Genomic DNA, 13,333 nt, shown 5'->3' with positions numbered 1-13,333 from the left:
CCATGATAACTGCCACCAGTCACGGTCTCTGTCCCCTCTACAGTCACCAGTCACCATGATAACTGTCACCAGTCACCATGATAACTGCCACCAGTCACAGTCTCTGTGTCCCCTCTACAGTCACCAGTCACCACGATAACTGTCACCAGTCACCATGATAACTGCCACCAGTCACCATGATAACTGTCACCAGTCACAGTCTCTGTGTCCCCTCTACAGTCACCAGTCACCATGATAACTGTCACCAGCCACCATGATAACTGCCACCAGTCACCATGATAACTGCCACCAGTCACAGTCTCTGTGTCCCCTCTACAGTCACCAGTCACCATGATAACTGCCACCAGTCACCATGATAACTGCCACCAGTCACAGTCTCTGTGTCCCCTCCAGTCACCAGGCACCATGATAACAGTCACCAGTCACCATGATAACTGTCACCAGTCACAGTCTCCCCCCCCCCTACAGTCACCAGTCACGGTCTCTGTGTCCCCTACAGTCACCAGTCACCATGATAACTGTCACCAGTCACAGTCTCCCCACCCCCCTCCAGTCACCTACCTCGTGTTGATCCAGAGTCCCACTAATGGGGAATTTTCGTCTGAAAAATTGTCATAAAACAAAAATTTTCAGAAGAAAATTCATGTTTTATGAAAATTTTCAGGAAAAAAATAACCCCTGGTGGGACTCGAACCCACAATCCTTGGCTTAGGAGGCCAATGCCTTATCCATTGGGCCACAGGGGCGGGTCTCCGAGGATGTGCTCGTCGAAGCTTTAATTACTGAACCATGAAGATGGTATTGATCCAGACAACCTCAAGTTATGGGAGCCGGTCGGCCGAGCGGATAGCACGCTGGACTTGTGATCCTGTGGTCCTGGGTTCGATCCCAGGCGCCGGCGAGAAACAATGGGCAGAGTTTCTTTCACCCTATGCCCCTGTTACCTAGCAGTAAAATAGGTACCTGAGTGTTAGTCAGCTGTCACGGGCTGCTTCCTGGGGGTGGAGGCCTGGTCGAGGAACGGGCCGCGGGGACACTAAAAAGCCCCGAAATCATCTCAAGATTTCAAGATAACTTCTTCGAAAGGTCAAATATAACGCAAGTGAAGAGGGGGTTATCAGGAGGGGGGGGGGAGGAATGGTGCCCAACCACTTGGACGGTCGGGAATTGAACGCCGACCTGCATGAAGCCAGGTCGCTCTACCGTCCACCCCAAGTGGTTGGGAGCAACGGTTTCAAGTCCAACAAGCCACAGTGTGCGAGAGAAAACAAGAGATGCTCCTTCAACCTTGAGACCTATGGAACCGCCTACTCGCCGAAGCCGTATGTGCTTAAACGCGGCTTTAAAATCTGACATAAATCTGGATCTCGATAAAATCCTCAGTACAAATGGGGGGAAACCACTGACAAGCCGCTCGCTTCCTGTAATCATCGAAACCACAATAGAGAGATGTGGCCCCCCTCAGGTAAATTCAGGTAAATTAAACTGTGAGTAATATAGTATACTTTTGGTAAAAGTCTGGCATTGTTTGTTATTTAAGATTCGCTCCCTGGAACAAAGTTCCAAGTAGCACGGGCTATGGTGAGCCCGTGTGACGTTGTTTCTAACTGCTCAAACTTTCCTATCATAGGCTTAGTGTTGTCTCCCAACACCTTTATGGGCTCTGATACAAGCAATTCAAAGTCTTAGAACCTTCCATGTGGTTGAAGTCAATTACATACTAGCTCTGCTCAGCGCTAGCCACCTCAGAGTATGCTAGCTCTGCTGCAGCAAGATATACTTATACATATGTATGTGTGCATATAAGCGCGGCGATCGTGGGGGTGAACGGCCGGAACTAACCTTAATTAAGATATATGTGACATTAAAAGTAACCAAACATAATGTTTGGAGGCGTGTGTGTGTGTGTTTAGAGCAGGGGAGCGGTATTTGGCGTGGTTACACCTCTCTCTGGGGGCGCCGGCACTACTTATGGCTGCATCCTGATGGCTCCTAGCTCATCCCTTGGTCACGGTGCTCACTCCTCCAGGTGGACCAGTGCCACCAGTGCTCAGTACTCCAAGTGTTAGTGCTCAGTACATTCTCTTAGTGGACCAGTACCATCAGTGCTCAGTGCTCCAAGTGTTAGTGCTCAGTGCATGCTCGTAGTGGACCAGTAGCCCCAGTACTCAGTCCTCCAAGTGCTAGTGCTCAGTGCATACTCGTAGTGGACCAGTAGCACCAGTGCTCAGTACTCCAAGTGTTAGTGCTCAGTGCATGCTCGTAGTGGACCAGTAGCACCAGTGCTCAGTACTCCAAGTGTTAGTGCTCAGTGCATGTTCGTAGTGGACCAGTACCATCAGTGCTCAGTGCTCCAAGTGTTAGTGCTCAGTGCATGCTCGTAGTGGACCAGTAGCCCCAGTACTCAGTCCTCCAAGTGCTAGTGCTCAGTGCATACTCGTAGTGGACCAGTAGCACCAGTGCTCAGTACTCCAAGTGTTAGTGCTCAGTGCATGCTCGTAGTGGACCAGTAGCACCAGTGCTCAGTACTCCAAGTGTTAGTGCTCAGTGCATGTTCGTAGTGGACCAGTACCATCAGTGCTCAGTGCTCCAAGTGTTAGTGCTCAGTGCATGCTCGTAGTGGACCAGTAGCCCCAGTACTCAGTCCTCCAAGTGCTAGTGCTCAGTGCATGCTCGTAGTGGACCAGTACCACCAGTGCTCAGTACTCCAAGTGTTAGTGCTCAGTGCATGCTCGTAGTGGACCAGTAGCCCCAGTACTCAGTCCTCCAAGTGCTAGTGCTCAGTGCATGCTCGTAGTGGACCAGTACCACCAGTGCTCAGTACTCCAAGTGTTAGTGCTCAGTGCATGCTCGTAGTGGACCAGTACCACCAGTGCTCAGTACTCCAAGTGCTAGTGCTCAGTGCATACTCGTAGTGGACCAGTAGCACCAGTGCTCAGTACTCCAAGTGTTAGTGCTCAGTGCATGCTCGTAGTGGACCAGTAGCACCAGTGCTCAGTACTCCAAGTGTTAGTGCTCAGTGCATGTTCGTAGTGGACCAGTACCATCAGTGCTCAGTGCTCCAAGTGTTAGTGCTCAGTGCATGCTCGTAGTGGACCAGTAGCCCCAGTACTCAGTCCTCCAAGTGCTAGTGCTCAGTGCATACTCGTAGTGGACCAGTAGCACCAGTGCTCAGTACTCCAAGTGTTAGTGCTCAGTGCATGCTCGTAGTGGACCAGTAGCACCAGTGCTCAGTACTCCAAGTGCTAGTGCTCAGTGCATGCTCGTAGTGGACCAGTACCACCAGTGCTCAGTACTCCAAGTGTTAGTGCTCAGTGCATGCTCGTAGTGGACCAGTACCACCAGTGCTCAGTACTCCAAGTGCTAGTGCTCAGTGCATACTCGTAGTGGACCAGTAGCACCAGTGCTCAGTACTCCAAGTGTTAGTGCTCAGTGCATGCTCGTAGTGGACCAGTAGCACCAGTGCTCAGTACTCCAAGTGTTAGTGCTCAGTGCATGTTCGTAGTGGACCAGTACCATCAGTGCTCAGTGCTCCAAGTGTTAGTGCTCAGTGCATGCTCGTAGTGGACCAGTAGCCCCAGTACTCAGTCCTCCAAGTGCTAGTGCTCAGTGCATACTCGTAGTGGACCAGTAGCACCAGTGCTCAGTACTCCAAGTGTTAGTGCTCAGTGCATGCTCGTAGTGGACCAGTAGCACCAGTGCTCAGTACTCCAAGTGTTAGTGCTCAGTGCATGCTCGTAGTGGACCAGTACCACCAGTGCTCAGTGCTCCAAGTGAACCAGGGGGCTCGGTGCTCAACTGTGTGCACGCACAGTGATGGGTTGATCCTCCACGCTGCCGCCACTAATTGACTGTCAACACAACAATATGGAAGGCAACACGGAATAGATGTTTTGTTCGCTCGAGCGACATTGTCCGTAGGTACGACCCGGAAGTTGCTTGCTGCCTTTCCTGCACGGTCGATATATTGGCTAGGGGGGTGTGGGGGCCTTGTTGGGTGTACCTGGGTGTACCTTCGGCGGAGGGGAGTGTACCTGGGTGTACCTTAGCGGAGGGGAGTGTACCTCATCTCAGGTACAGTGCTAACAGTCGTCACCTGAGTGTTACGACTGCTTGGTGTGTAGTATACTGTGGTGTGTAGTATACTGTGGTGTGTAGTATACTGCGGTGTGTAGTATACTGTGGTGTGTAGTCTACTGTGGTGTGTAGTATACTGTGGTGTGTAGTCTACTGTGGTGTGTAGTATACTGTGGTGTGTAGTATACTGTGGTGTGTAGTCTACTGTGGTGTGTAGTATACTGTGGTGTGTAGTATACTGTGGTGTGTAGTCTACTGTGGTGTGTAGTATACTGTGGTGTGTAGTATACTGTGGTGTGTAGTCTACTGTGGTGTGTAGTCTACTGTGGTGTGTAGTATACTGTGGTGTGTAATCTACTGTGGTGTGTAGTCTACTGTGGTGTGTAGTCTACTGTGGTGTGTAGTCTACTGTGGTGTGTAGTATACTGTGGTGTGTAGTATACTGTGGTGTGTAGTATACTGTGGTGTATAGTATACTGTGGTGTATAGTATACTGTGTATATACACAAACTCCTCACATCTGAATATAACAAAAGCCAGGACGTTGGGTCCGTATTTATAAACTCCAGGTGTCTTGGTCGGGGACCGGCGCTACCGGTCCGGTCGGTCCGGACCGAGACCCAGTGTTAAAAGTAGAATTCAGGAGCTGAATGCTAAGCTTGCAGTTAGGATAGCCAGAGATCCCCATTACAATGATATTGTAAAGAAAAAACTGAGCTCTGTGTTACTTTCAGGTGGAAATAGGAGAAGAAAAAAATGGCACCACAGATCAGTCTGCTACCTCGAAGAGCTTCACCTGCTTGAGCAAGCCCGTGAGCTCCTGCCTGTAGATAAGTTACCTCTCTGGGAGGATGACTCATTCAGGATTATCATCAATGAAATGGCAACGAAAAAATCCAACATGATACCACAAGAAATGAGGCACAAGTATCTCGAGGACATTTATAAAGAAGCCGGAGATGAACTAGATCAAATCTACACTGACGGGTCATCTAATCCTGTCAATGGCAGGGCTGGTGCAGCATACACGGTAATCAAGGATAATACTTTCCAACGCAGAAATGAAGAAAAAGCGCGTATTGAGAACTATGCTTCTTCAACGCAAGCAGAGCTAACTGCCATTGTTATGGCGTTAAGGTTTCTTGAACGGAACACTAATGGTGCAGTGGTTTGCACTGATTCAAAAGCAACACTGCAAAGCCTAAGTAAAAATCAGGCAGAAAATCTTGCAATAGTTGTAATACCCGGCACTCGACCCGAGGAGGTTCCTGTCTTGTGTTGTAATACCCGGCACTCGACCCGAGGAGGTTCCTGTCTTGTGTTGTAATACCCGGCACTCGACCCGAGGAGGTTCCTGTCTTGTGTTGTAATACCCGGCACTCGACCCGAGGAGGTTCCTGTCTTGTGTTGTAATACCCGGCACTCGACCCGAGGAGGTTCCTGTCTTGTGTTGTAATACCCGGCACTCGACCCGAGGAGGTTCCTGTCTTGTGTTGTAATACCCGGCACTCGACCCGAGGAGGTTCCTGTCTTGTGTTGTAATACCCGGCACTCGACCCGAGGAGGTTCCTGTCTTGTGTTGTAATACCCGGCACTCGACCCGAGGAGGTTCCTGTCTTGTGTTTACACCAATGTTGCTTGATATTCGAGTCTACAGCGGCGTTAATGCAACATTCTCAACCTTTATTGATACTAGAGACGTGTAGGTATGGGGGCCTCCTAACACCCTTCACGCACTGGTACACAGCAACGACCCTTGGCTCCGCTGTCATGTTGGCCAACTCTTGACTACAGAGGGAGGATCGACTAGGCACCGAGCCTTAACTGTTCACTCTTCGTAAGTCAGCAGTAACTTGGGACATGTCTGTAAACCGACTGGTGGGTTGTGTTCCAGGGTAAGTAGTAGTTAGGCTTAACAGTTAGGCTCGCCTGGCGTTCCGCGAGCGCTATGTCATGGGTTCGTATCCTGGCCGGGGAGGATTTACTGGGCGCAATTCCTTAACTGTAGCCTCTGTTTAACGCAACAGTAAAATGTGTACTTGGATGAAAAAACGATTCTTCGCGGCAGGGGATCGTATTCCAGGGACCGTAGGATTAAGGACTTGCCCGAAACGCTACGCGTACTAGTGGCTCTACAAGAATGTAACAACTCTTGTATATACCTCAAAAAAAACAAAACAAAAAAAACAAAAAAACGAGCTATGAGAAGATATTTTTCACTGTTGCCGCCGAAGACGGCTAGTTTATTGTGCACCCCATACTCATCCTGTGAGCGGTAGCGCAAAAAGCATTACAGAGGGCACGAAAGGTGTTTGTCAGACCTCAACGGAAATTATTATAGTCACGAATACATCAATTCTATATACCTTATAACTATATTGGCTGCTTGCTAACTGGAGTAGTACCAGTACCAGGCGGGGGGGGGATGGTACTGGTACTACTGGTACCAGGCAGGGTGGAGGGTGGTACTGGTACTACTGGTACCAGGCAGGGTGGAGGGTGGTACTGGTACTACTGGTACCAGGCAGGGTGGAGGGTGGTACTGGTACTACTGGTACCAGGCAGGGTGGAGGGTGGTACTGGTACTACTGGTACCAGGCAGGGTGGAGGGTGGTACTGGTACTACTGGTACCAGGCAGGGTGGAGGGTGGTACTGGTACTACTGGTACCAGGCAGGGTGGAGGGTGGTACTGGTACTACTGGTACCAGGCAGGGTGGAGGGTGGTACTGGTACTACTGGTACCAGGCAGGGTGGAGGGTGGTACTGGTACTACTGGTACCAGGCAGGGTGGAGGGTGATACTGGTACTACTGGTACCAGGCAGGGTGGAGGGTGGTACTGGTACTACTGGTACCAGGCAGGGTGGAGGGTGATACTGGTACTACTGGTACCAGGCAGGGTGGAGGGTGGTACTGGTACTACTGGTACCAGGCAGGGTGGAGGGTGATACTGGTACTACTGGTACCAGGCAGGGTGGAGTGTGGTACTGGTACTACTGGTACCAGGCAGGGTGGAGGGTGGTACTGGTACTACTGGTACCAGGCAGGGTGGAGGGTGGTACTGGTACTACTGGTACCAGGCAGGGTGGAGGGTGGTACTGGTACTACTGGTACCAGGCAGGGTGGAGTGTGGTACTGGTACTACTGGTACCAGGCTGGGTGGAGGGTGGTACTGGTACTACTGGTACCAGGCAGGGTGGAGTGTGGTACTGGTACTACTGGTACCAGGCTGGGTGGAGGGTGGTACTGGTACTACTGGTACCAGGCAGGGTGTGTACCAGGCAGCGCGCCTCCCCACCCCCTCCCCCCCCCACCCCCTCCCCCCCCACCCCCTCCCCCCCCACCCCCTAAACCATTATCATGAATCACGCTTAACCAGCTATACATTACCAGGGTGACGGTGACGGTGAAAAGGTCGGGTCGGGTCGGGTCGGGTCGGGTCGGGTCGGGTCGGGTCGGGTCGGACATGAAAAGGCTTGTAAGTGGGCGCCATTAACCCTCGTCAGTAGCCGCCAGTTCAAGTCCTTCCGGCATAAATCTAACCACACAGAGCACACACACCGCTTGTTTCTGTGTTGTGGTGCCACCACAACCCTCCCCCCCCCACCACCACAACCCTCCCCCCCCCACCACCACAACCCTCCCCCACCACCACCACAACCCTCCCCTACCACCACCACCACCCCCCCACCCCCACCACCACCCCCCCACCACCACCACACCTCCCCCCCACCACCACCACACCTCCCCCCACGTGGTGTGGGAAGGTGCCAGGCTATTGAGGAAGGTCATCCCAGGTCACTGGCACTGCCAGCGAGGGGTCAAGGGGTCACCCCTCCTGGCACTCTTCACAACTAAAGGTGTTAACCTCATTACTTTCAGAAATGGTGCAACGACCTTTTTTGGGACAGTCACTCACCCATCTAGTTCATAAATGTCTAAACTACGCACGAAACAATCCAGTGATCTAACGATTACTATAATTTAAGAACCTTGTTTCCAAGCCTGTATTTACCCAGGTTATTCCTGAACCTGGGATCTGTAGGCAAGCTCATGGAAGACTGACAGGGGCAGTCCTAAGGCAAGGGTACAAGGCTGGGGTACAAGGCAGGGGTACAAGGCAGGGGGTACAAGGCAGGGGGTACAAGGCAGGGGGTACAAGGCAGGGGTACAAGGCAGGGGTACAAGGCAGGGGTACAAGGCAGGGGTACAAGGCAGGGGGTACAAGGCAGGGGGTACAAGGCAAGGGGTACAAGGCAAGGGGTACAAGGCAGGGGTACAAGGCAGGGGGTACAAGGCAGGGGTACAAGGCAAGGGGTACAAGGCAAGGGGTACAAGGCAGGGGTACAAGGCAGGGGGTACAAGGCAGAGGTACAAGGCAAGGGGTACATGGCAGGGGAACAAGGCAAGGGGTACAAGGCAGGGGGTACAAGGCAGGGATACAAGGCAGGGGTACAAGGCAAGGGTACAAGGCAGGGGGGTACAAGGCAGGGGTACAAGGCAGGGGTACAAGGCAGGGGTACAAGGCAGGGGGTACACGGCAGGGGGTACAAGGCAGGGGTACAAGGCAGGGGTACAAGGCAGGGGTACAAGGCAGGGGTACAAGGCAGGGGTACAAGGCAGGGGTACAAGGCAGGGGTACAAGGCAGGGGGTACACGGCAGGGGGTACAAGGCAGGGGTACAAGGCAGGGGGTACAAGGCAGGGGTACAAGGCAGGGGGTACAAGGCAGGGGTACAAGGCAGGGGGTACAAGGCAGGGGTACAAGGCAGGGGTACAAGGCAAGGGGTACAAGGCAAGGGGTACAAGGCAAGGGGTACAAGGCAGGGGGTACAAGGCAGGGGGTACAAGGCAGGGGTACAAGGCAGGAGGTACAAGGCAAGGGTACAAGGCAGGGGGTACAAGGCAGGGGTACAAGGCAGGGGTACAAGGCAGGGGTACAAGGCAGGGGGGTACAAGGCAAGGGGTACAAGGCAGGGGGTACAAGGCAGGGGTACTAGGCAAGGGGTACAAGGCAAGGGGTACAAGGCAGGGGTACAAGGCAGGGGGTACAAGACAGGGGTACAAGGCAGGGGGCACAAGGCAGGGGGTACAAGGCAGGGGGGTACAAGGCAGGGGTACAAGGTCAAAGAGTGACCCTTGGATCTTGTACTCCTGCTCACCACCCAAACTCCTAGTAACCTGTGCTTTAACTTATCAGTTGCAGCCTTTGGAACTTGTACTCCAACTTACAAGTCGCAGTAGGTTAGCATTGTAAATGTGTGGCCACGTCTGTGGTAGGGGGAAAAAAAGGTAGCAATAGGAACCAGTTCTTTCACTAAATATAATTGGGAACCTGGTTGTAAATCTCACCCTATTAGAGTTCCTGGGGAACTAATAGGGTGAGATGAGCAATGAGAAGCGACAGCTGCAAATCTGCTCACAGGAGTCCGTCCACTCCTGTACCAACCTGTTAAAAAAAGCCTCTAATCACTCCACTAAGCAAAGTCAACAAGGAGGGAGGGAGAGTGGGGAAGGGAGAGCAAGGGAGGAGAGGGCAGGCACAGTGGGTAAGGGAGGGAGACGGTAGGGGGTAAGGAGAAGGTTGGGGTAAGGAGGAAGGGGAGTTTCAGTCATTACAGTAATGGCCAGCAGTCACCACCCCAACGACACCCCCACACATCCGCTACTCCCAGGCTCCCTCAGCACATGTCCTGGAGGGCTCTATGGTCTTGGTGATCCGTCATGTTACTGGTGAGGGAGGCTCTTGCGTCAGTGGGACGTGATCTTACTGGTGAGGGCGTCTCTTGCGTCAGTGGGACGTGATCTTACAGGTGAGGGCGTCTCTTGCGTCAGTGGGACGTGATCTTACAGGTGAGGGAGTCTCTTGCGTCAGTGGGACGTGATCTTACAGGTGAGGGAGTCTCTTGCGTCAGTGTGACGTGATCTTACTGGTGAGGGAGTCTCTTGCGTCAGTGGGACGTGATCTTACAGGTGAGGGAGTCTCTTGCGTCAGTGGGACGTGATCTTACTGGTGAGGGAGTCTCTTGCGTCAGTGTGACGTGATCTTACTGGTGAGGGAGTCTCTTGCGTCAGTGTGACGTGATCTTACTGGTGAGGGAGTCTCTTGCGTCAGTGGGACGTGATCTTACAGGTGAGGGAGTCTCTTGCGTCAGTGGGACGTGATCTTACTGGTGAGGGAGCCTCTTGCGTCAGTGGGACGTGATCTTACAGGTGAGGGAGCCTCTTGCGTCAGTGGGACGTGATCTTACAGGTGAGGGAGCCTCTTGCGTCAGTGGGAGGTGATCTTACAGGTGAGGGAGCCTCTTGCGTCAGTGGGACGTGATCTTACAGGTGAGGGAGGCTCTTGCGTCAGTGGGACGTGATCTTACTGGTGAGGGAGTCTCTTGCGTCAGTGGGACGTGATCTTACTGGTGAGGGAGTCTCTTGCGTCAGTGGGAGGTGATCTTACTGGTAAGAGAACCACAATTGGGCCAACTATTCACGTACAATTCCCCCATTTACCCACACCTCTCATACACTCACGTGTCTCACTGTAACGTGGATAATGTATAACAACGTGATCTACTTGAATTTATTTCTACGGAGATGCTGATGTTACTGGTGTTGCTGTGCTGACGTCTGCTGGCCATGAGCCGGACGAGTAGGTATTGTCTGCTGGCCATGAGCCGGACGAGTAGGTATTGTCTGCTGGCCATGAGCCGGATGAGTAGGTATTGTGTCTGCTGGACATGAGCCGGACGAGTAGGTATTGTCTGCTGGACAAGAGCCGGACGAGTAGGTATTGTCTGCTGGCCATGAGTCGGACGAGTAGGTATTGTGTCTGCTGGACAAGAGCCGGATGAGTAGGTATTGTGTCTGCTGGCCATGAGCCGGACGAGTAGGTATTGTCTGCTGGCCATGAGCCGGACGAGTAGGTATTGTGTCTGCTGGACAAGAGCCGGATGAGTAGGTATTGTGTCTGCTGGCCATGAGCCGGATGAGTAGGTAGTGTCTGCTGGACAAGAGTCGGACGAGTAGGTATTGTGTCTGCTGGACTAGAGCCGGACGAGTAGGTATTGTGTCTGCTGGCCATGAGTCGGACGAGTAGGTATTGTGTCTGCTGGCCATGAGCCGGACGAGTAGGTAGCGTCTGCTGGACAAGAGCCGGATGAGTAGGTAGTGTCTGCTGGACAAGAGCCGGACGAGTAGGTATTGTGTCTGCTGGCCATGAGCCGGACGAGTAGGTAGTGTCTGCTGGCCATGAGCCGGACGAGTAGGTAGTGTCTGCTGGCCATGAGCCGGATGAGTAGGTAGTGTCTGCTGGCCATGAGCCGGACGAGTAGGTATTGTGTCTGCTGGCCATGAGCCGGACGAGTAGGTAGTGTCTGCTGGCCAAGAGCCGGATGAGTAGGTATTAAGTCTGCCGTCTTGCAACATATTTCTTAGGGTAGTTTCCCCTTAAATGGACTCTAGAGTAACCCACTGAGGTTGACACAGGCATTATAGAGCCTCGTAGAGGTGCTGGGACTCTCAGGGATCCCATAATTGGTGGTTACTGTTGGCGGTGTAACTGGCTGGTGGTTCCGGCGTCGTGTGTGTGTGTTCTTCCCGCTGTTTGGTGACGCCACTGACGATGTCTTACCGCAGAGTGATGTATTTTCACTGTCCTGAAACTTGTGTGACGACGATTCAGTATTGTGGTAATTGCCTCAGATTATGGGGTAGTGAAGGGTATGTTTACGATGCCAGAGTGCTCTCACTCTTGTGTGTCTCACGGCTCTTGCTCTTCTGACTCTCACTCTTGTGTCTCTCACGGCTCTCACTCTTTCATTCCGTTCCAATGAAGTTAGTGTTTTTCTCCTATCATGAACAGTGTTTAGTTCATCCTGCCCCTCATTCCTGGCTTGTGGGAGCCACTCCGTACGCCATTACGACTGTTCTATCAACACAGAAGCGTACGAACCCAGGCAACCCGCCTAACCTAACGAAGTCGATGTATAGAAAACGTCAATAATACGGTGTTTCAACTCTGACTAACGCATTAAATTGTTAAACTAATCGGGCGATTGCGTAATTAACGCGACGTACGAGCCGAGATGACGGAAGCTGCGGGTACAGCGTCACACACACGCTGGGTCAACCCGTTCTCGCACTTTCGTATAGTCAATATTGACTTATTAAATACGTGCATATGTGACATACTAAACATACTAGTTTACCTTGAAAAGGTTCATAGAAAACACCGACTTTACCTAACCTTCTTAGTATGTTAAGATAAGCATCTTATTGCTTCGTAATTACAATTATTACTTAACCTATTATAGGCATAGGTTAAGTATAGGCTATACCTATTATAGGTATAGGTTAAGTAATAATTGTAATTACGAAGCAATAAAATGCTTATGTTAACATACTAAGAAGGTTAGGTAAGGTCGGTGTTTTCTATGAAGCTTTTCAAGGTAAACTATTATGTTTAGTACGTCACACGTATTTAATAAGTCAATATTGACTGTAAGAAAGTGCGAGAACGGGTGGGCTGGGTTCAGGTACAAGACCGCGACGATCGTTAGGGTGAGCAGTTTACACTTGTGGTTCGCTAGTTACACTAAGCGAACACTTTCTTAATGGATAATAAAGTGATCTTTTGATGTGTGCGATTTAAGGGGGTCTATATTGCCGCTGATCTTGCTATCTAAATGTGTTATCATTTGCTCTGAAGTACCTGTGCTCGTCTCGGCAAGCTCCATATCTGTCCTCACCTGGGATGGTCCTCACTAGGGAGCCGACGGCTGAGCCGACAGAACACTGGACGAGTGATCCTGTGGTCCCGGGTTCGATCCCGGGTGCCGGCGAGAAACAATTGACAGAGTTTCTTTCACTCTGATGCTCCTGTTACCTAGCAGTAAATAGGTACCTGGGAGCTAGTCAGCTGTCACGGGCTGCTTCCTAGGGGGTGGAGGCCTGGTCGAGGACCGGGCCGCGGGGACACTAAAGCCCCGAAATTATCTCAAGATAACCTCCCCCCAAGCTGAGGCTGAGTGGGCATCTCTCCACTGGACCTCGTGCGCCTAGCAGCAGCTCACCTAGTTGTACTCACCTAGTTGTGTTTGCGGGGGTTGAGCTCTGGCTCTTTTGTCCCGCCTCTCAACCGTCAATCAACAGGTGTACAGATTCCTGAGCCTATCGGGCTCTATCATATCTACACTTGAAACTGTGTATGGAGTCAGCCTCCACCACATCGCTTCCTAATGCATTCCATTTGTCAACCACTCTGAC

At 51.9% G+C, this 13,333-nt stretch overlaps 1 non-coding gene across 1 annotated transcript; it reads right to left on the bottom strand.

Moving 5' to 3' along the window:
- Positions 1–673: 673 nt before the first annotated feature.
- TRNAR-CCU (transfer RNA arginine (anticodon CCU)) lies at positions 674–746 on the bottom strand. The gene has a single exon. It is a non-coding gene; the product is annotated as a tRNA-Arg (tRNA).
- Positions 747–13,333: the final 12,587 nt, after the last annotated feature.

This window comes from Procambarus clarkii, chromosome 30, assembly GCF_040958095.1.
Source record: "Procambarus clarkii isolate CNS0578487 chromosome 30, FALCON_Pclarkii_2.0, whole genome shotgun sequence".
NCBI lineage: Eukaryota > Metazoa > Arthropoda > Malacostraca > Decapoda > Cambaridae > Procambarus > Procambarus clarkii.
This window is presented reverse-complemented; position numbering and strand designations above follow the sequence as displayed.